We start from the raw sequence: 21,004 nt of genomic DNA, 5'->3' as shown, positions 1-21,004 counted from the left end.
ATTTCTGTATCACCCTTCTCCTTGATCTTCATCATCCCCATGAACTTTCCTACTGCTGCTTAAACACCACGATCATTTTCCTGACTCAGCTCCTCCTACTGCTCAGAAAGTTCCTTTTTCACCTCTCGCCATAGCCGATTCACTTTCTACTTTTAGGATTCAGTTCACTGGCACTTCCTCTATCACACCATCGTGTTTATTTCCTCTGTGAAGTGAAGTGAAATGAAGTGAAAGTCACTCAGTCATATCCGACTCTTTTCGACCCCATTGACTATACAGTCCATGGAATTCTCCAGGCCAGAATATTGGAGTGGGCAGCTGTTCCCTTCTCCAGGGGATCTTCCCAGCCAAAGGATCAAACCCAGGTCTCCCACATTGCAGGCAGATTCTTTACCAGCTTAGCCACCATGGAAGCCCAAGAATACTGGAGTGGGTAGCCTATCCCTCCTCCAGTTGGTCTTTCTGACCCAGGAATTGAACTGGGATCTCCTGCATTGCAGGTGGATTCTTTACCAGCTGAGCTTCCAGGAAACCCTATTTCTTCTGTAATCTTATATAATCTATTTTTTTCTCTGTTTCTTACTTACTTTCTAACTCCTCTGCTAGACTCTAAGTACCCATTTTCCACTAATGAGTTAGTTTCCTGCCCATGGCTGTCACTTAAAGCGGAATTATGTGAGGGTGTGAGCAGAAGAGATGGGACATCTAATCAGGAAGAGATGTCTATATTGCCATCTAGATGACCTTCTTGCTTCTGACATTTTCTTTAGGAAAAACAGCCTACTAGGGTCAGATTTGCCATTTTTTTCAAGTACTGCTTTTACTGTATTATTTTTCTGTAAAATGAATCTCCTGAACACACACACACACACTCTCTCTCTCTTTCACATGGCATATTAAATCTCAACACCCACATAAATTCCCACAGATTTTTGGTGTGTGAGGATCAAGAACTGACCTGAGTTTTTTTAAAACTCTCTGTGCAGAGGTTTGCAAGTGAAAATTTGCAAGTGATTGTGCTACAAATTAGAGAATATGAGAAACATTATTCATTATTCCGTATCTAAGCCGTGTCCAACTCTGCGACCCCATGGACAGCAGCACACCACTATCTCCCAGAATTTACTCAAACTCTTGTCCATTGAGTTGGTGATGCCATCTAATCATCTCATCCTCTCCTCCTTCTCCTCCTGACTTCAATCTTTCCCAGCATCAGGGTCTTTTCCAATGAGTCGGCTCTTCATATCAAGTGGCTCAAAATATTGGAACTTCACCTTCAACATCAGTCCTTTCAATGAATATTCAAGGTTGATTTCCTTTAGGATTGACTAATTTGATTTCCTTGCTGTCCAAGGGACTCTCAAGAGTCTTCTCCAGAACCACAGTTCAAAAGCATCAAATCTTCTGTTGTCCGTAGTTCCTTCACCAGGGGTCAGACTCGAATCCCCTGTATTGGAAGGCAGATTCTGAACCACTGGACCACCAGGGAAGTCATGAGCAATGTGGTGGATTTAAGAAGCCCAGATGGTTTTGCAGAGGTGACAGTGGTTGTGATCTACTCTTCCTCTGTGTGGTTGCTCCAGGGTTGAAGGTAACAAATAATATCCATATCAAGTGAAATTGACTCTTTGAAGGAGGCAGCCAACGTTTCAATCTCTTTTCATTCTTGCTAAGGGTCTAAGCTCCATTATCGAAGGCAGTAACAGCAGGATGGATGAAGACTTGTAAAACACGTACCATGGCAGCCTTCACATATTGTAAAAGGTGAAGTCCATTTACACTTCTCATTTAGCTGAATGAGAATGAGTCATTTGCTTAATGGATAATTTTAACTCGATTTCCAATAAGTGGATTAAGTAATTGAAGCACTTCAACACAAGGCAGAATATTTGTTATAGCGTTTGGAAAAGAAACCATAGCCAGATCTGTCAGCAACTTAAGATGGAAAATTCCTATTAGTCAATCTATCAATCACGGTTCATTATTAAGCAACATTCTAATGGTCTGGCTGCTGTGCTGACATGTTGCGGGCGTTTGCAATGTTACACCAAGGTTGCAGGCTATCCTGATAGGCATCATGCTGTTAGTCTACTTGGTTAAATAGAAGTTGATTTTATATTTAGCTGTGCATGGAGTGTACAGATGAAACAAATCACTCCTATAAGCTCAACAAGATGAATAGTTGCTGTTGAAAGCTAGCAAGGAGCTGGATGTAAGATTAATATGCAGTCCCAAGTTCCACTTCCAACAATTTTTATTGATTGTGTGAAAAAGTACTAAAATTCATGATTTCTTAGGTGAGTTAGATGGAAACTCTTGCATAGCTATTGTAGATGTAATTTCTCTGAAATGCACCATTTGTCTACAAACGCGGCTTTTCGTTTGGGACCATGTGCAATGAATTCCATGATGAGAGCAAAGACTTTTTGATGGCACTTTCTGCCACAAGTAGACCAGGTTCTCAAGCTAGCTTCTTTGAGCTCTTTGGTCTTTGCCAAATTGCCTTTTTGGGAGAATTTTCTAAACGTCCCGCACTGCTGTGGTCCAAATACCAGGACTTATTTGGTGTTTGTTTTTCCATTCCCACAAACCACAAAAGATTGAATTTTCATGTATCTTAGCATTAAGATCTTTCTACTAACATCTGAATGGCATTCCAGCTCATTTGGCACAGGGCTTCCCCTTCCTTCAGCAGGCTTGTGGAAAAAAGAGGCCATTAAGGCCTGCCCTGAGTTATTTCACTTTTATAGCATAGACCTAGGCTTTGCGTGAATGAAAGAGAGGATTGGGTCAGGGTTGGTTCCGGGCACGTGGTCCAGTTTAGCTGTGCTGTATGCTTAGCTGTTCAGTCATGCCCGACTCCTTGTGACCCCATGGACTGTAGCCCGTCAGGCTCCTCTGTCCATGGGGTTTGCTGGGTGAGAATACTTGAGTGGGGTGCCATTTTCTTCTCCAGGGGATCTTCCCAACTCAAGGATTGAATCTGCATCTCCTGCATTGCAGGAGGATTCTTTACTGACTGAGCTACTGGGGAAGCCTTCAACTAGCATACTTTGCTGTTTTTCTTTCCTTCAAAATTTGTTGTTGAAGTTAATCCTTGAATTCAGTTATAATACTAACATTTTGATGAGATGGGGCTGATGGTTGAGTTCCATTCTAGACACTGTATTCTCTTCTAAGAGTTGCATGCAATGGCCAAACATAATCAGTGCAGACATGGAGAGCGTGATTGTTCTCCCCTCATCTTTTTTTATAATTATGATATTTGAGTCACATTTATCAAAGCTTCATCACATCAATAAAGGTTCAAATCTACTGAGATGAGTCCCTTGATTCTTCAGTTGAATCAAGTTTTGCTGCACATTTGAGGTTTGATTCTCCTAAAATATCTATGAACTCAATCTTCAAACCATCTCTTTGGCTCAGAGCCCAGATAAAGTAACTTTTTTCCCCCAAATTTTCAACTTTGTATAAAAATTTTATTGGAAGAGCTGACTTCCAAAAGTATTGTGGTATGGTGACCCGAGCTACTCTATTTCCCATTCTCTAAGGTCACTAGTGTCTTACTTTACACATGGGAGTATTTTTTAAGCCTTCTAATTATATAACATGTTTATGTTTTCTCAGAGACCTAGGTACCCATGCAAATTTCAAAGCAAGTGATAATGAGTTCTGATCATGAGATAATACACTTTGAAATAAGAGGGAAAGAAACTTACTTAAAAAAAATCAGTGGGCGGTACCTTAGTATCTTTTTTTTCCCCTCCTCTTGGAGGGTGATGAGTGCTTCCTTGAATGTGAGGCAGAGAAGGTATAGATATGAGAAAGCATCAGTACTCCACAAGAGAAATGGCAGCAAAAAGAGTAACTGAGAGAAGTCTGGTGCTCTGAACATCAAGTTCTGAGTGTGAGTGAATAGATGGGTGGCTTAGTTGGTCTCTTGAATAAACAGAGGGTGATGGAGGGTGCACTGAATATCCTCCAAAGACACTGTCCTTTGGCTGTGAGCAGATGCCTTTGGGACAGAGATGTTTCCAGTAGCATTTTTGATTCTAACCTCTCCCCTCTCCATTTCTGGTCTTCATATTGCAGGGATAAAGATGATTTCATACATATGTACAATGGAATATTACTCGGCCATAAAAAGGAATGAAATTGGGTCATTTGTAGGGAAGTGGATACACCTAGAGTCTGTCACACAGAGTGAAGAAGTCAAAAAGAGAAAAAGAAATATTGTTCTAAATATATGCGTGCATATATATGGAATCCTGAAGAATGGTTGAGTTGAACCTACCTGCAGGGCAGAGCTGTAGAGGTAGGGACAGACATGTGGACACAGGCCCGATGGGGGTAAGATGGGATGAACTGAAGGGCAGGATTGACACATATACACTACCATGTGTCAAATGGATAGCTAGTGGGAAGCTGGTGCATAGCACAGGGACTTCAGCAGGTTCCTTGTGATGACCTAGATGGGTGGGCTGAGGGGAGTGGGGGGAGGCTCACCAGGGAGCAGAAATATGTATACTTACAGCCGATTGACTTGGTTATACAGCAGAAACTAACACAACAGTGCAAAGCAATTATACTCCAAATAATAATAATAATGTCCCTTATGCTTTAGCACTCCCGTTTCCAAATGCGTTAAAGTTGACTTTCTCATTCATGCATATTAAAAGTCTAAATATTTACTTGGCTTTGTTGGGTCAATGACCCTGTAATTCCTTATCACTGAATATCATTATTTTTAAAATAATAACAGTGAAATAGTATTCCGTGTGATAATTTTTAATACTGAATGTGTGAACATGTTCCAACACCCTCTCTTCAATGAGACCTTACACAGGGAAGTAATTGTAGTTCAGCAGGATGTCATAAAAAAATTGCACTTCCTCTTTTCTCTCTACATTGAATTCTGCATTAAAATTAAATTACATTTTAGGAGGATTCCCATTTGTCCACCTAAAGATTTGAAAATTCCCAGGTAGGATACAAATAACTTAAAAGCGTGCTTATTTCTCATATTGTTTCCAGCATGTATGACTGCAGAGTTTAAATGCCTTGTTTACATGGCTACCATTTGAATGGCTGAAAGATACATTGTGTTGATTTAGACACCTATTTCTAGAGATGAAAAGGCACCTACCAAAAGCACACCACATAATAGGTGTGCTTTTGCTGCAGACACAAAACACAAATATAAAATGCAGAAGGTAAATCTTCACCAGGAGAATTCTACTTTTCCCCTGGTATGTTTACACATAAAGATTACATCAAATGCTGTTACTGGCAGGATCATCTCATGTCGTTGATAAAAACACATCACATCATTAATCCACTAAACTAAATGACTGCTTTTAGTTGCTTATGTATTAAATTCTTATAATGAGTTTATGGTACAGAGGATATAACATTGTAGATGCATGTTAGTTACACAAAATATACCTAATTAATCCAGGCCCTTCATATTATTGAAAATATAGACAGATATAAAGCATCCAGTGGAAAATCTTATGATGTATAAATTCTATGCTATGTCTTATTAAAGGGGAATCTATTACAAATGGAATTTCTTTATGTCCCTCTCCTGCCCATGTTACTTCTTTCTGCAATACTTGGTATTAGAGGAACCATCAGAGAAAATGAAAAATAAATGTGGACACTTGTAAACCCAATGATGTTGCTTTCTAATTTTGTGAGGATGGATGTTGAGCTAATCTGTCCCACTCTGTCTGACTCTGGGTTGGAGGACTGTGGTACTAAGTGCTGGTTTGAACCCCATTTAAAATTTCCTGACCATGCACAAACACACACACACACACACACACACACACACACACAGAGGAAGAAAAGCCAGTGCAGAGAGATCAAACTTGAGCCCTTCTGCTACATAAAATTTAGCAGCCATTCAACAAACAATTGCTTCATGTTAGAAGCGTGTTCTAATTAAATATTAGTTGCTGACTCTCCATTGACTTCTGCTTCCTGTGTTAAAAATCACCATCTTAAAAGCTTGCCTTATGCATTTCATAATTAGAAAAAGTTCCCAGAAGACTGCAATGTTTTATTGTACTGCTGCTTTCTGAAAAGGAAAGAATGTCTCCATACCTCTGTGTGTAAATATATATATATATATATATAAAAATTTATATGTGTGAAGATACATGATTGTATTTCACAAAATTTTTGCAGTCATATTCCAAAAAGCACGAGGGAGATGAAAGAATATGGGTAACGCAGGGGGAAAAGGGGCTGGAGCAAGGAAAACAATAGGTACAAATTTCTACCAGTTTCCTCGGGCATCCAGAGCAGCTGCTTAATGACACATGTATCATTATATCCTGGAGTAGTTGCAGGGCAGAAACAGACTTGATTACACTACAGACAATTGTTTCACAATAATTCTGGGCCATTTTTCATTAGCTGTCTCCCCTCACAGCAAAACACGGGGTCATTTTTTTAAGGAGCAAAAACAAAACAAAACAAAACACCCTTCTACCACAAGAAGGTTGTCCGACAGTTAAAGATTTTTAATAATTCATCATGCGAAACATTTTAGGCTCAATGCAAAATTTCTCAGCCATGACAACAAAGATGAGTGGAAAAAAAAAAAACCCAAACCCAGAGCTTAACGTGATTTTAGAAAAACAATAGGGTAAATAAAAGAAATTACACGCTCACTCTTCATGACTGTGTGAACATTTTTTTATTACGGGCTGTTTCTGACAGGCTTTGTCACAGTAGGTGCAATCAAAAGGGTTTGTTTTGAACAAATTGATTAAGAAGCTGATTTCTTTTTCAAAGATGCATCGAAAACTATGCCTTGGTTATTGTTTAAGTATTTTCATGCATCATCTGACTGCCATCATATCAAAGAATTTAAAGTTTTACTTCTAAGGAAGATGGAGAATTTCAATGTTCTGTCTTTAAAGGAGTAGCACTGGGTACCTTAAGACTTTATTTTTCCTTGGGATAATAATAAGTAATAGTTGTAAGGAGCTAGGTCAGTCTCAAGTAACTATTCGGACTAATGAGTAAGCATCAGTTTACTAATCCCCACAATCACTTATAATTTCCATGTAATAGACTCCAGGTCAGGGACCTTCAATCCGTGTTATGCAGAACCCCCTTGGGTGGTCTGAAGAGACTGAACATGCGGCAGGGAAACTCACTGTGACCAGCAGTTGCCGTCAGAGGACCATGACCGGCTCTTCTGGAAGATGGAAGGTATTAAATACAAGGTGGGAAAACCAAACCTGCAGACTGAAAAACCACGATAGGGTTAATGTTTGGGAGAGACGTTCACTTAAACTTACAAGTCTTTTCTTGAGTTCCAAGATGACAGGGCAAACCCTCAGCATAACAAAGAACACATCCCTGGCAAGCGCTGGCAAGAGCTAAGAGGAGCCCTTCACAAAATCACATGTCAGGTGTATAAGACAGAATTCATAGGATTACCAAGGAAAACAATTATATTGAAACAGTTGACAAATATTTATAAATTGTTATATATTTATATGGATGTTTCATCATTAATGCATACAATAAGAATATCTATGGGGGAAGTCTAATAACAAATATAATTTCATTGAGACATGTATAATATCATGTATGAAACGAGTCGCCAGTCCAGGTTCGATGCATGATACTGGATGCTTGGGGCTGGTGCACTGGGATGACCCAGAGGGAGGGTATAGGGAGGACGGAGGGTTCATGATGGGGAACACAGGTATACCTGTGGCGGATTCATTTGATATTTGGCAAAACTAATACAATAAAGTTTAAAAAGAAAATAAAAATTTAAAAAAAAGCAATGGTGAATGTAAGCAATATTTTAGGATAATTTCCGTATGTCTAAAGGAAGATTCTCCCTGCAGTTTCTACTGAGGGCAGAGCCACAGTATTGCTAATACCATTGTCATGTGTTGCCTATTTTCATAATCAATGGGAATTCTAACTTTCGATGGAAGAACAGTGAAAATAAAAATGTAATTCTGAGGATGAACTTATATGCAATTAATTTTATCTTTTTCGAAAATTCTGAACTCAAAGTGTACTGTTTCTCCTCTCTGAAGTGCACCACCAAATATGGCCCTGTTGACAAAGTAGGTGAGCCTTGCCAATGGCTGCTAGAAAAGTGGGAGGGAGAGAGGAAAACCAACCAGAATAACTGGAAAATACAGTATAAGCTACCAGGACACATTTTCAGAAGCTGTCATGAAGGCTCCTGCAAGATCTCAGTCTAAAGAAGCACCATGGTTCAGAGCTGATCCTCCAGGTTAAAGAAAGCTCTTCCCTGATGGACAACTTGGAATGGGCGTGGTCAAGGCTAGTTATGAGGATATCAGAATTCAAATTACAAAGGTGGCGATGCATGGATGTGGCGATGTGCTTCTTAGTGGTAGTGATGGTGGAACTTCTTTGATGCTGGATGCTGTTGGAGACCCTACTCCTTTCTCCTTAGAAGCACAGTCTACAAGGGGTGACAGATAAGGGCAGAGACTGGAAGGGCCAGACTGATGTCTGTTACTGTGAAAGGCGGAGAGGTGTGTCTTTCATATACGTATGTATGCATTAATATACATTTACATGAAATGGAAGAAACAGCATCTTGAAATGTATAACATGGAATCAACCATTCCAGAGCTTAGCTGGGAAGTGGTGACTTCCATGTGGCTGTGGGATAGTAGGATGTGGGAGATCTGGGAGAGATCTGGGAGAAAAAGTCACATGCACAGAATTTGGCCTAAGGTTAGATTTTGAAGTGTTTCATCGTCATGCAAAAGCCTTTAGACCTTCTTCTGCAAAACACAAAGACCTAAGCAGAGATCTTTAAGCAGGAGAGAGAAATAATTAGATCTGTTTTATAGAGAGACTTGAGCAACTCTGAACTCAAACACTTAGAAAAGTGTGTCTCAGACATAGCTCCTCCAATTTTTCAAGTCTAATTTGTGCTACTTCTCTTTGCCTGACACTATCCTTTTTCTTTGCCTCCATTCAGGAAGTCAGCAGCACACTGAATACCACGACGTAGGCAAAGTCATCATCTTGTCGGCAAAATACAACTTTACATTGTCCCCACCATTGAGGCCACTGCTTTTTTACTTTATGAATTATGGCCTATGGTTGGGTCAGCAACTGTCAGCTGCACAACCATCCCTATCTACTTCATGCAGGCTGATACTGTCTGAAAAGCTTTCAAGGTTGAGCTAATAGAATTTCAGGATAACTTTATTGTGAATGGAATATGGAGCAGTTCAGGAGACCTGAGACCATTTCAATGTTCCCAAATAAGGTTCTTAGAAAGGAATGCTTCACAGAAGATAGCTAAGTGGTAAACCTCTGTTCCAAGGAATTTAACTGAAAAAAAAAAAAATCTCAGAAAAGCAGTTCTTAAAGGCTTTAATATGAAGATCCAATTTGCAAAGAAATGGGACTATAAGCCAGAGGGTGGGGAATGTACTAGATGACAGGATAAGAGAAATGAACATCTTTCCTAACTTTATTTTTTAATTTATGACATCTTTGCCCATATGCTTCACATTAGGGGTCTGACTTCCTTCAAAGCAAGATTTTAAAGTATTAAAACAATTCCAACTAAAGCAAACAATGTTTTAGATACATAACAAGATAGACGAGAGATAGAATAAAAATGTTAACAATAATTTGCCCTCGATTTACCTCAAAATATTTGTAAATAACAGACATCGCTCCTATTTGGACTCTTAAAAAACACAACAGATGAACAGGAGAATGAGGAGGCCCAGGGGGCTGGTCTGTCTGTCAGTGATCATGTAGCCCAGCAGAGTGAGAACGGTTCTGGTGGCCATTCTCTCCTCCGGGAGAGTTCTCCTTCCTCGTCCTTGTGAAAGCGGAGTCTCTGTCCTGAGAAGGTGGGTCAGGTGGCTAGAGAACCAAAGGAACCTGCTCTTCCAAAACTCTACCCCCGCGCAATACATTTTAGGGGCTCTAATAGAGGAAACAGAGGCTGAGCACCGAAGAACTGATGCTTTTGAATTGCGGTGCTGCAAGGAGATCAAACCAATAGATCCTAAAGGAAATCAACCCTGAATAATCATTTGAAGGACTGATCCTGAAGCTGAAGCTCCAATATTTTGGCCACCTGATGTGAAGAGCTGACTCACTGGAAAAGACCCTGATGCTGGGAAAGATCAAAGGCCAAAGGAGAAGGGGGTGGCAGAGGATGAGATGGTTAAGAGAGCATCGTTGACTCAGTGGACATGAACTTGAACAGACTCCAGGAGATAGTGAAGGACAGGGGAGCCTGTTGTGTTGCAGTCCATGAGGTCACAAAGAGTGGGATACAACTCAGTGACTGAAAAACAGATAAAGGAAATAGGAATCACAAAAGAATACCACAGGCAAGGAGTGAGGAGATGAAAGTGCCAATGTCTGAAAGTACTTAGTAGCAAGCCTCAGAGTAAGAACCACAGTCCTTGATCTGATTGAGAACAAAGCCTGGGAAGCTAGGTGGAACTCTGAAGAAACCATTGCTTAACGGCCTACAGATGTATGTCCAAAGTCTTAAGAGCACATTACTCTTTGACCTGCATATGACAATATGATAACACCTTTCAGTATCTCCTTCAGTCTGGGTGTCTGGAATCTAGCAGTGGGCTATCAGAATGTCCAGTCCGAACAAAGTACCTAATGAGACTTCTGCAATGAGAGTGATGTGGATACTTCATGTGATGTCTGGGAAAATTCTGCGTTCCCTCAAATGTTCATGGGTTGGAGGTTTCAGATCGCTTTGGGAGGGTATTATATTTCATTAGACCAAACCCTGAACCAGACATCAGGAAAAAAAGGTTTTGATGGGCAGCTTTAAGAGGTTACCACATTCTTCTCAACTTGCAAGCATGAATGTTAAATCTCTCAAGTCAAGGAAAAAATACTTCACTAAACGATTCAACAAAAGGAAAGCTTGTAAAGCCCCCTGACACATGTGGAGCTGAGGTTGGACATGAGCCACTCTCAAGAAGTCACATCCCTTTCCGCTCATTTACTGGATCTGATGAACCATCTTTAGCAAGCCTGCTTCTGTATCTTCTGATGTATCTTATCAGTTAGCATCAACCATTCTTCCTAGGTGGCTCAGACAATCATGTATCCGCCTGCGAAGCAGGAGACCCGGGTTCGATCCCTGGGTCAGGAAGATCCTTTGGAGAAGGGAAAGGCTACTTACTCCAGTATTCTGGCCTGGAGAATTCCATGAACAGAGGAGCCTGCTGGGCTAGAGTCTATGGGGTTGCAAAGATTTGGAAGTGGCTGAGCACTAACACATACTAAATAGTAGGCCTTATTCTAGGGATCCCCAGGTGGCGCTAGTGGTAAAGAACATGCCAGCCAATGCATCCCTGGGTTTGGAAGATCCCCTGGAGGAGGACAGGTCAACCCACTCCAGTATTCTCACCTGGAGAATCCCATGGACAGAGGAGCCTGGTGGGCTACAGTCCATGGAGTCACAAAGAGTCAGACACAACTTAGCGACTTAGCACCCACACACAGGCCTTATTTTAAAGGCTTTACATGTGTTACTTCCAGGTATACAGCAAAGTGATTTAGTTACATATCTATATGTATCTGTTCTTTTTCAAATTCTTTCCCTATTTGGGTTGTTAACTATACTCCAATTAAAAAAAAAAAAAAAGACTACATGTGCTGACTTATCTTTTCACCAGTGCAGTGAGGTAGATATAATTATTAGTACTATCCTCCTTTTATATGTGGGAATCTAGGGAACTGGGAGGCTAGGTAACTCGCCCAAGAATAGAACTACTTACTAGGGGAGGTGGGATGGATTCCAATTCAGGAACAAAGGTTAACTCGATAGCACCAAGAAATGAGGTGTGTATGTCCAGCATCAGCTGCCCAGTCAGAGTTTCATACCAGTCTCATCAGAATAGCAGCTCTGCCTGAGCCCAGGAGGGCTTCCCAGTGGTAAAGAACCCACCTGCCAAGGAAAGAGACACAGGAGACATGGGCTCCATCCCTGGATCAGGAATATCTCCTGGAGTGGGAAATAGCAACACACTCCAGTATTGTTGCCTGGAGAATCCCATGGACAGAGAGCCTGGCCACAGGGTCACAAAGAGTCAGACACAACTGAGCACGCGTACGCAGGCATGCACACTGGCCCCAGGAAAAGCTGTAAGGCATGAGGCGACCACCCAAAGGAAACCTGGGATCCCACAAGAAACCAAAATCCAAAAGGGGATCCCTGGGGCTATACCCCGACCGCAGAATCCCTCATCAGCTAGGACAGAGTGAAACCAGAGAGTCGGAAGTCTTGCTGGACTGCTGACCTAGGAAAACCCTGCGTGATCACAGTCAGTTCCAGCCTGGATCTCGTCCACCGCCCTGAGACTAAAGGGCCTGGGCCATCAGCAGGATGTCGAGGGCCTGCCCTTCAGCGTTCGCAGTTCACCTTTCATTATTCATTCATCCGTTTACTACTGAACTTCTTCTATGTTACCATGTTGAGTGTAGAGCGGGTTTCTCAGAATATTGACAATAAACACAACAGACCTCTGGCCACGATCACAAGTTTGTGGGGACACAGATGGATAAAGACAGAATTTCAAGGCAAGGTGATGCATGCAACAGTAGCAGAGGTGGCTCAGAGTTCAGACCAAGCCCATGCAGAGGAGAGGATTGAGAGGGAATGTGGTAAGAGCCAAAGAGACTCTGTAGAGACCTTAAGGATGAAGACAGGACTTAGAGGGAATACCATGCCAGGGACCACTGTAAGACTTTCACCAGTGTTAACTCATGTAACAAGAAAGATACTACTGTTATCCTCGTTTTACAGATGATGAAAAACAGGACCATGTTCAAGTAACTTGTCCTGAATCACATGATTATGCAGCTGAGCTGGATCTGGTCCCCAGCATCTGGCTTCAGCATCTATGGCTGTTCTGGCAAGTCAAGGGCTTCCTGGCTAGAAATGATGGTAGGTACCATCGCCGTGGTACATGAATATGAACATGAATGATGAGGCGTGAAGAGAAAGTTGAGGATGACTGGACATGGACCTGGAGAGGTAGGCTGTGTAAGACACTCTCCACAACGATGGTTATCTGGATTCCAATTTGTAAACCATGAGAAATTCCAGGAAGGTCCAAATGAATGAAGCAGATCTCCATTTTAGAAAGATAGCTCTCAGAAATGGAAGGATGTGCTGGAAGAGGGTTCTGTTGTAGGCAGAGCTCAATTAGGAGATTTCTGTCATGAAATTTCTGCCCACATGCCTGCCTGTGTAGTATTCCAGCAGTGCACCTACCATGCAGCTGCCCCTCAGGGGATGGATGCTACCTGAAAGGGGTAATTAAAATGGATGGGATGTGTATGCGTTGGTTGGTACCTCATCCGTGAATTCTACCTTCAGGTGCAAGAAAGCAGTTAAATACAATTAAGGCAAGATGATCCAATTGTCGAAAATGGGTGTTACAGAATCTTGTCCTAGTCAACTATAAACCCTATAATCCCTTCTAAAATGTTACTGCAAATCCTTGCCTTTCAATAAATATTTAATAATAGGGGATTGCTGAGGAAGGTTATATTTCAAAAAATCTTAATTGCTCTAAGGAAAGCATCTGTAGACCCAGGTATTAACACACCTAATTGCCGCTCAAATGCATTTATCGACTGAGATGATCAAACGAAGTGCCAGCAATGGCTTTTCTAATCTTTGTTTGGGAAGGTTCAGAAGATTGACAGTTTCATTGCCTCCAGTTCAGCTTTTTCATGTCTCGTACCCTTTCATTTCCAATTCATCTTTTTTTGGATAGACAGGCCTTGGAGTGAAATTCAATCTTCCATTTCATTACTAGGATGTATAATTTTCCAAGTTTTCCTGTATTTTATTTTTAGATACACACTCTACTGCACACACATTCAGTTCACTTCTACAAGTCATAAGTAGGCTTGGAAACCTCATGCTTAGCTGTCTTTTCTCCTACGCAACCAATTTATTCAACACGTACACATGTGTCGAGCATCTGTTCTGGACCAGGCACTAGTGTGGCCCCTCAGCGGAGCAGAGAACGAAGTCGCTGCTGCCTTCAGATCTGGACAAAGGTGGGGAAAATGGACACTCAAGAAACCAAACATGGAAAAATATTGAGCAGGATCACATGGACACACCAGATGAAAGGTTCTGGCTTATATTCTAAGTCAAACGGACTAAAAATGCATGAAATATCCACTAAAGCGAAAATTATTGCTCTTTGACATTTCTTTTGATTTTAATCAGTTAATTAAAAAAAATACTGTGAAAGGTCTGAAATTGATGACAGGTGCTAGGAAAGATGAACACTGAACAGAAAACCAGAAAACGCTCATTCTTGACTTAATTTTTCCACCACCAGTTCTAGTTTATTTAAAAATAGTTAGTGTTATTTTATTGGAAAGGAAATATTGTCGGAACTTTCCTGCATCCCACCTAGATGAGAAATACCACACAAAGACTAAAATTTCCGTAACCCCTGAAATAGCGGCTAATGTATTCATGCAAACAATCAATTTTTTTTTTCCAAAGAAACTATCATGATTCAAAGTTAATCTGTTCCAAGAAAAGGAGCTGGAGCTGGTTACTGACATGCAATCATTCATTTCTTATTTTACCAACAGTAATTAAATTGCCCGGAACTGTTATCATTTAACAGCCTATTAATTGACTAATGGGCATTACTTGCATTCGGAGTATAGGTAAAATCCAGGGATTAAGCAAGAAGGAAAAGAGATTTGCAAACTCTGCCTGTCATCCTGAAAAAAGAACACGTACTTCATTTGTAAGGTAATTTGTAAATGCATAAGTGGCTTCTGACTCTGAAGAGGTGGGCATGCTGACCTGACATTACGGGGCAGCGTGGAACCTGCAGCCTCCCTGGGAGCCAGTAGCTGGTCTCTGAACACCTTTGTCAAGAGCAGAAGGATCCACCATGCTTTACTAACAACGGGATGCCTTCTTCTGCTGTTATCTTCTTTTCTTAATATTTATTTTACTTATCTGGCTGCACTGAGTCTTAGTTGTGACTTGTGGGATCTATTTCCCTGACCTGAGATCAAACCTGGTCCCCCAGTATTGGGAGCTCGCAGTCTTGGCCACTGGACCACCAGGAAGTCCCTGTATCTTCCTTTCTCATGAAAGATTTCACTCACCCTTGCCAAGGCACCAGGGTGCTTTGGAGGCATATTATTTTTCACTCCTGGTTGGGGTCATTCCAATATTTCTAATGCTCATGCAGAAATTTTCCAGCTTTGGAAATTTAAACATGACTGCTTTATGGGAATCTTGTAGCCCATTTCAAGGGTCTAGGTTATGTGTATGTCAAGGCCTGACCACGGAACAAGGTGCCAAGAGATGTCTGATAAATTGAATTAGGAAAGCAAACAATTTATAACAAATCCTCTGTCCATGAGATTTCCAGGAAAGAATACTGGAGTGGGCTGCCACTCCCTTCTCCAGGGGATCTCCTCACCCAGGTACTGAGCATGGGTCTCCTGCATTGCAGGCAGAATCTTCACTGTCTGAGCTCCCAGGGAAGCCCCAAAATAAGGTCCAAGGGAAGTGGCAAAAGTGACATTCACAAACATTTCATTATTAAAAGTTGCACTTCTGGGATATCATCATCTTAAACTGCCAGCAATCCAAAGGCCAGAATCGCTTTCATAAAATTTTCCTCAAAGATTTTACTGTCAAACAACATTTCTTCCCAAATACTCTCTGAGGACGCCGACAGTCCATGTTTTCTTTGTGAAGCCAAGAAACCTCCCTTCTTGGACTTCAGGCAGCAAGTCCTTTTAAGATCACATCACCCTTGCCAGGAAACCTCTTTGGGTAGGCTCATCATGGCTTAGTGAAGCATTTATAATTCCTCCTATTTCAGAGTCTTGTGTTCTGCTGACCTTGCCTGAGGAATGTCTCCCTGGAGGCGAATGTCACTGCTGCTCAATGCCTCAGTTTACTCTCTGAAAAAACGGAGACAATAATGCCTTCTAATCTACTGACGCATAAGTCAGCTGGAAAATTACTTCGGTAGGAAACTGAAGGCAAAAATGGGGCAGAATCAAGCAAGATGTCGTTGTTCTCTTTCTTTGGAATCTTTCTGGACCCACTCTCTTCTGCTTCCCATTCATCGCAGATGATATTAAGTGGTCTCTCTTCTTTCTCCAGTAGAATTGACCTACAGAATATTCTGTGGTCTTCTGTTTCTGAACATTGACCTAAACAATGCAAATGTAAAATATTTGTTTAAAATTATATAGCATTTGTGTGCTGTATGTGTGTGCTCAGTCGCTCAGTTGTGTCCGACTCTTTGCCACCCCATGGACTGCAGCCCACCAAGCTCCTCTGTCCATGGGATTCTCCAGGCAAGAATACTGCAGTGGGTTGCCATGGTCTCCTGCAGAGGATCTTCCTGATCCAGGGATCGAAACTGCATCTCCTGCGTCTCCTTCATTGGCAGGCAGATTCTTTACCACTGAGCACAGTCTACTCTTTAATTAATTTAATAACATTTTATTCACTACCTACTACTGTATATACAAGATGTTATGTCAAAGTACTTCACGTATTTCATCTCCTCTCAAAGCTCCATGTTTCTTCAAAGGTATCATGAGAGGTTCAAGTCAATAGGTTTTACTTTCAGAGGTATTTAATTCTAAGCCTTATTTGTAATTATGGAGTGAACAGCCTCATTTCACAATAAAGAGATGGCTGTCATCTGGGAGTTTGGGAAGGACTATGGGACATTTCCTAATTTGCTGGGTAGCACGCAGATTAGATTCATTCCTTTGCCAAAGGCCAAACAGCGTACAATGTGGGAGAGTGTTGCCTGGCACAGTGCAGTCCCAGTAAAAGTCATAAATAAACACATTCTAATTTCTGTGCTAGTATCTGGACACTCTTTTCAAACTTGAATTCAAAGGACAACACAGCGCATTTTTATAACAAATCATTGATATGAGAATTTTCTGGGAGAAGCCACTGTGTATCATCAGTTGATGGCTCACCTCACCCCTCGGTGGAAATCCGCAGACCAAACTGTCAGACTGGCTGGCTTACAAATTGCAAAATTATTTTTCCCTAAATCCCCAACATTCATGATTTCATTTCAGTAAAACGGTAATTTAAACAATGACTTAATGTGTAAGAAAAAAATTCATCGAAGCCCTGGAACAATTTATTAAAAATGGTAAGACATTTTCTGCAGTACTTTTAATGCATCACTTAGGACTGTATTGATTCAGTATCAGAGCTCTTGGAAACAAGCCTCTTACCAATATCTAAGATCCTGATGTTGTAATTGAACTAGAAAATGTAAGATTTCCACTGTTCCTGCTGAGAATTCTTCCCAATAAATGTATGTTTTCCACTGGGGCTCAAACCACTGCTACTTGTGTTTTTAATTTTTCCTCCTGTTTCTTTTTCATATTATTCAGTTTTCTTTTTTCTTTCCTTTTCCAGAAAAATAGACATATTAGACACTATTCCTCTAAGACAACTTGCACTTTAGGGGGCCATTTGAATGATAAACTTTGTTATAACTTATAGCCAGAAAAGCACCAGTGTGCAGTTTGAAAGAACTGAGAAATGCATTAATGCTTAGCTCTGTGAGTTGGTTGACTGAAAGTCTTAGCAGAGATGAGCTTTCATAATTTCTTTCCTTTTTTTGCAGGCTTTTCTGCAAAATGTTAAAGAAAAGTCTGTTTGCAACCTTGAAGAGACAGGAACATCTACCTCTGAATATAATGTTCTTTTTAAAAATGTAATTTTATTTTTAATTGGAGGATAATTACTTTACAATATTGTGATGGTTTCTGCCCTACATCAACATGAATCAGCCACAGGTACATCTCCCAAGATGTACCCAAGATCCTCCCCTCCCTGCAAAGCCACCCTCCCACGTCCCTCCCCATCCTACCCCTCTAGGTTGTCACAGAGCAATATCATATGTGAATGCATGTAATGAGTTCTTTGTTAGGCATTTAGCATCACAGCATGGTTTGCTAGGAGAACAGAGAGCATTTGGCCAGGGTTGTGGTTCTGAATCTAGGCTCAGCATCTCCTCCTGCCAAGAGTGTACTCGGGATTCCATGGCAGAAAGTCATGGGTTCTGACAGGGATTTGCCTAGAGGCGGGGAGGAGGGCATGGGGCTGGGGGAGGGTAGCCAGAGAGAGACAGAGAGAGCAAGAAGGAGAGGTGTGGGCAGAGACTAGTTATCCTGTGACTAGTGGGACAGAAGTGTTTCTTAAGGCAAATCCCAGGAGACATAATGAGATATTTCCTTTTCCACTTTCCTTTCTGGGGAAGTTGTCGGAGGAGCTTGTTAAGAAAACAGACACTCAGGTAGCAAGCAACTGGGAAAGGGGAGATGTACCGTGTTGCTTTGTGCTGTTCATTATTTTGTCAAGCACACACTACAGACATCCACTAACAGTAATTTAACCAATTATATCTTTTAAGCGTCTTCAAAAAATTGGCTCTTTTTAAAAAGAAATTGGGGTTTATTTTCCTTTTATTAAGATTTCTTTTTTAAGGAGGTAATACCAGCTTCCCTGGTGGCTCAAATAGTAAAGAATCTGCCTGCAATTCAGGAGACCCAGGTTTGATCCCTGGGTCAGGAAAATCCCCTGGAGAAGGGCATGGCCACCCACTCCAGTATTCTCGCCTGGAGAACTCTGTGGACAGAGGAGCCTGGCGGGCTACAGTTCATGGGGTCACAAAGAGCCGGACGTGACTGAGTGACTAACACCTCATCTCAACGGTGCTTTATAACATTGCTTCATGTGTACATTGTATCTGAACTTCTGTACACACTATGGTCTGCTCCAATAGATGTGTTGCCAGCCATCCACATAGTTGACCTCCGTTACCCACTTTGCTGTCCCGCATCTCCCTGGGAAAGATTGAAGGTGGGAGGAGAAGGGGACGACAGAGGATGAGATGGCTGGATGGCATCACGGGCTCAATGGACATGAGTTTGAGTGAACTCCGGGAGTTGGTGATGGACAGGGAGGCCTGGCGTGTTGAAGTCTGCAGGGTCACAAAGAGTCAGACACGACTGAGCGGCTGAAGTGAACACCTCCCTTCTCCTTTGGTAACCACTCCTCTGATTTTTTGTACATTAACACACATACACATGCACACCCAGTTTTCATCTTTCCTTCTCTTAATCATAGCACTGGTTATTTTTGCTTCCAACTGAAATCACTGGAGACACAAGAATGCTGGACCCCAGAGAGCATATCTGTGTGCTTGTGAGGAGTTTTTGATACAGACTATGGAAACCAACTCATTCATATAAACAGAATATAAATTTAAGACATTGGAGGTACATCGAGTGATCTCTACAAATAGTGAATTATTGAAAAATTAAGTTCAGAACATGGACAGGAATGCAAAGACGAGATGCTAGGGACCACAGCTGAGGTCACCCTGCACTTATTAATTCATTCTGGTTGGGGTAACCCCTCAGGCTCTGTGTCCTCACGGCTGGAAGCTGATGCTGCTGTGGTCGGTCAGCACCTTGGCCGCTGGATGCTATATCTGTGAGTGGACCCACCCAGTGGGGGATGCTCTGCGATGAGAATTCCCTGCAATTTCTACCCTGGGCAGCTATTGTTTACCACGTTCAACCTTTTAGTTTCTCAGTCTCCAAATACATATTTCTTCTCACAATTAGATCCAAACAATAACTCTTCCAATATAATGCCACTCTATGGGAACCAAAGATATCCCCTTTCCGTTCCCAAAGACAGACCATTCAAATTCTCATCAGTATCCGCCTACGGCTCCAAGTGACGGCTTTCTGGGGCAAGGTGATGCCTTCGCTTAGTCTGCCATGATTGTGGTTACATAGTCTGAAGCCTATGGAACAAGTTGCAGAGGTAGCTGCAGCCAATACATCCTGTATAAATGGTAGCAGCGGGCGTGGGGGGATGAAACAAAAAGGGAAATGGAAATATGTAAACGCACACACGCACGAGAAGAGACTTTGTGGATAAATGCTGCTGAACTTCTGGATTTCAGGCAATGAAGCATCACCGGTATTTAGTCCTTTGCTCTTCATACCAACTCAGGCTCTCTTTGCCTTTGCCCAGCACCACAATTGCTCAGGCTTCTCACCCAGCATGGAACTCCCTGGTGTTGGTGACCCTTTCTACGTTCCATTATCTTTTGCCACTGGGCAGGCTAATATACTGAGATGCACTGAAGACTCCTCTGAATTCCATCTCCAGGCCCCTCTGCTCTACACAGCAAATCCTAACCTTCCCTCATAGTCAGGAATCCTAACTCTCCCTCATAGTCAGTGTCAATAACAGAAAGAAGACAACACTATTACTACTATTATGTTTTAGCTGGTACACTCATGAGTTTAAGGTGCCTGAATTAAGTAGCAGCCTCAGACTGACTTAACACAAGTACTGTTGGATTAGTGGAAGAAGTTCTTGCCTGATTACTAAGGAAGTGGAATGGCAACAAAAATTGCAAATGGGTCATTTCTGTGAGAGGGAGGATCTACACTTGAGCCCTTGGATCCTGGAAACCTATATTCTACCTATGGAGAAACAGTGCCATATATTGCTTACCATGGCAGAGAACATACTGCATTTTACAGGACCACGTCCCAAACTGAGAAGGGGTTCTCTCTCTGCTGAGGCTGTGAGTCCTGGGGAGATGACATCATTATTCTGTAAGGCCATCTGCATCTAGCTGATAAATGGATTTTAAGACCCTGAGTTCCATCATCCCATTGCTTTCATTCATTCTTTAGCTGTATATGTAGGTCTCTTCACATATAATTTTTTTAATGCGGGAAGCCTGCCTCTCAGTCTCCCTTACCTTTATAAAGGCATCGGCTAGTATCTCGCCCATCACGTGTTTTTGCAGTTGTTTTCTACAGCCCATGCCCTGGATACATGAGTGTAACCAAGAGAACACAACAGCTGTACTAAGTTAATCTGAGAACTAACTTC

Source organism: Bos javanicus, chromosome 23 (genome assembly GCF_032452875.1).
Source record: "Bos javanicus breed banteng chromosome 23, ARS-OSU_banteng_1.0, whole genome shotgun sequence".
Lineage (NCBI taxonomy): Eukaryota > Metazoa > Chordata > Mammalia > Artiodactyla > Bovidae > Bos > Bos javanicus.
The sequence above is the reverse complement of the archived record's forward strand: the minus strand, read 5'-3'. Positions refer to the sequence as shown.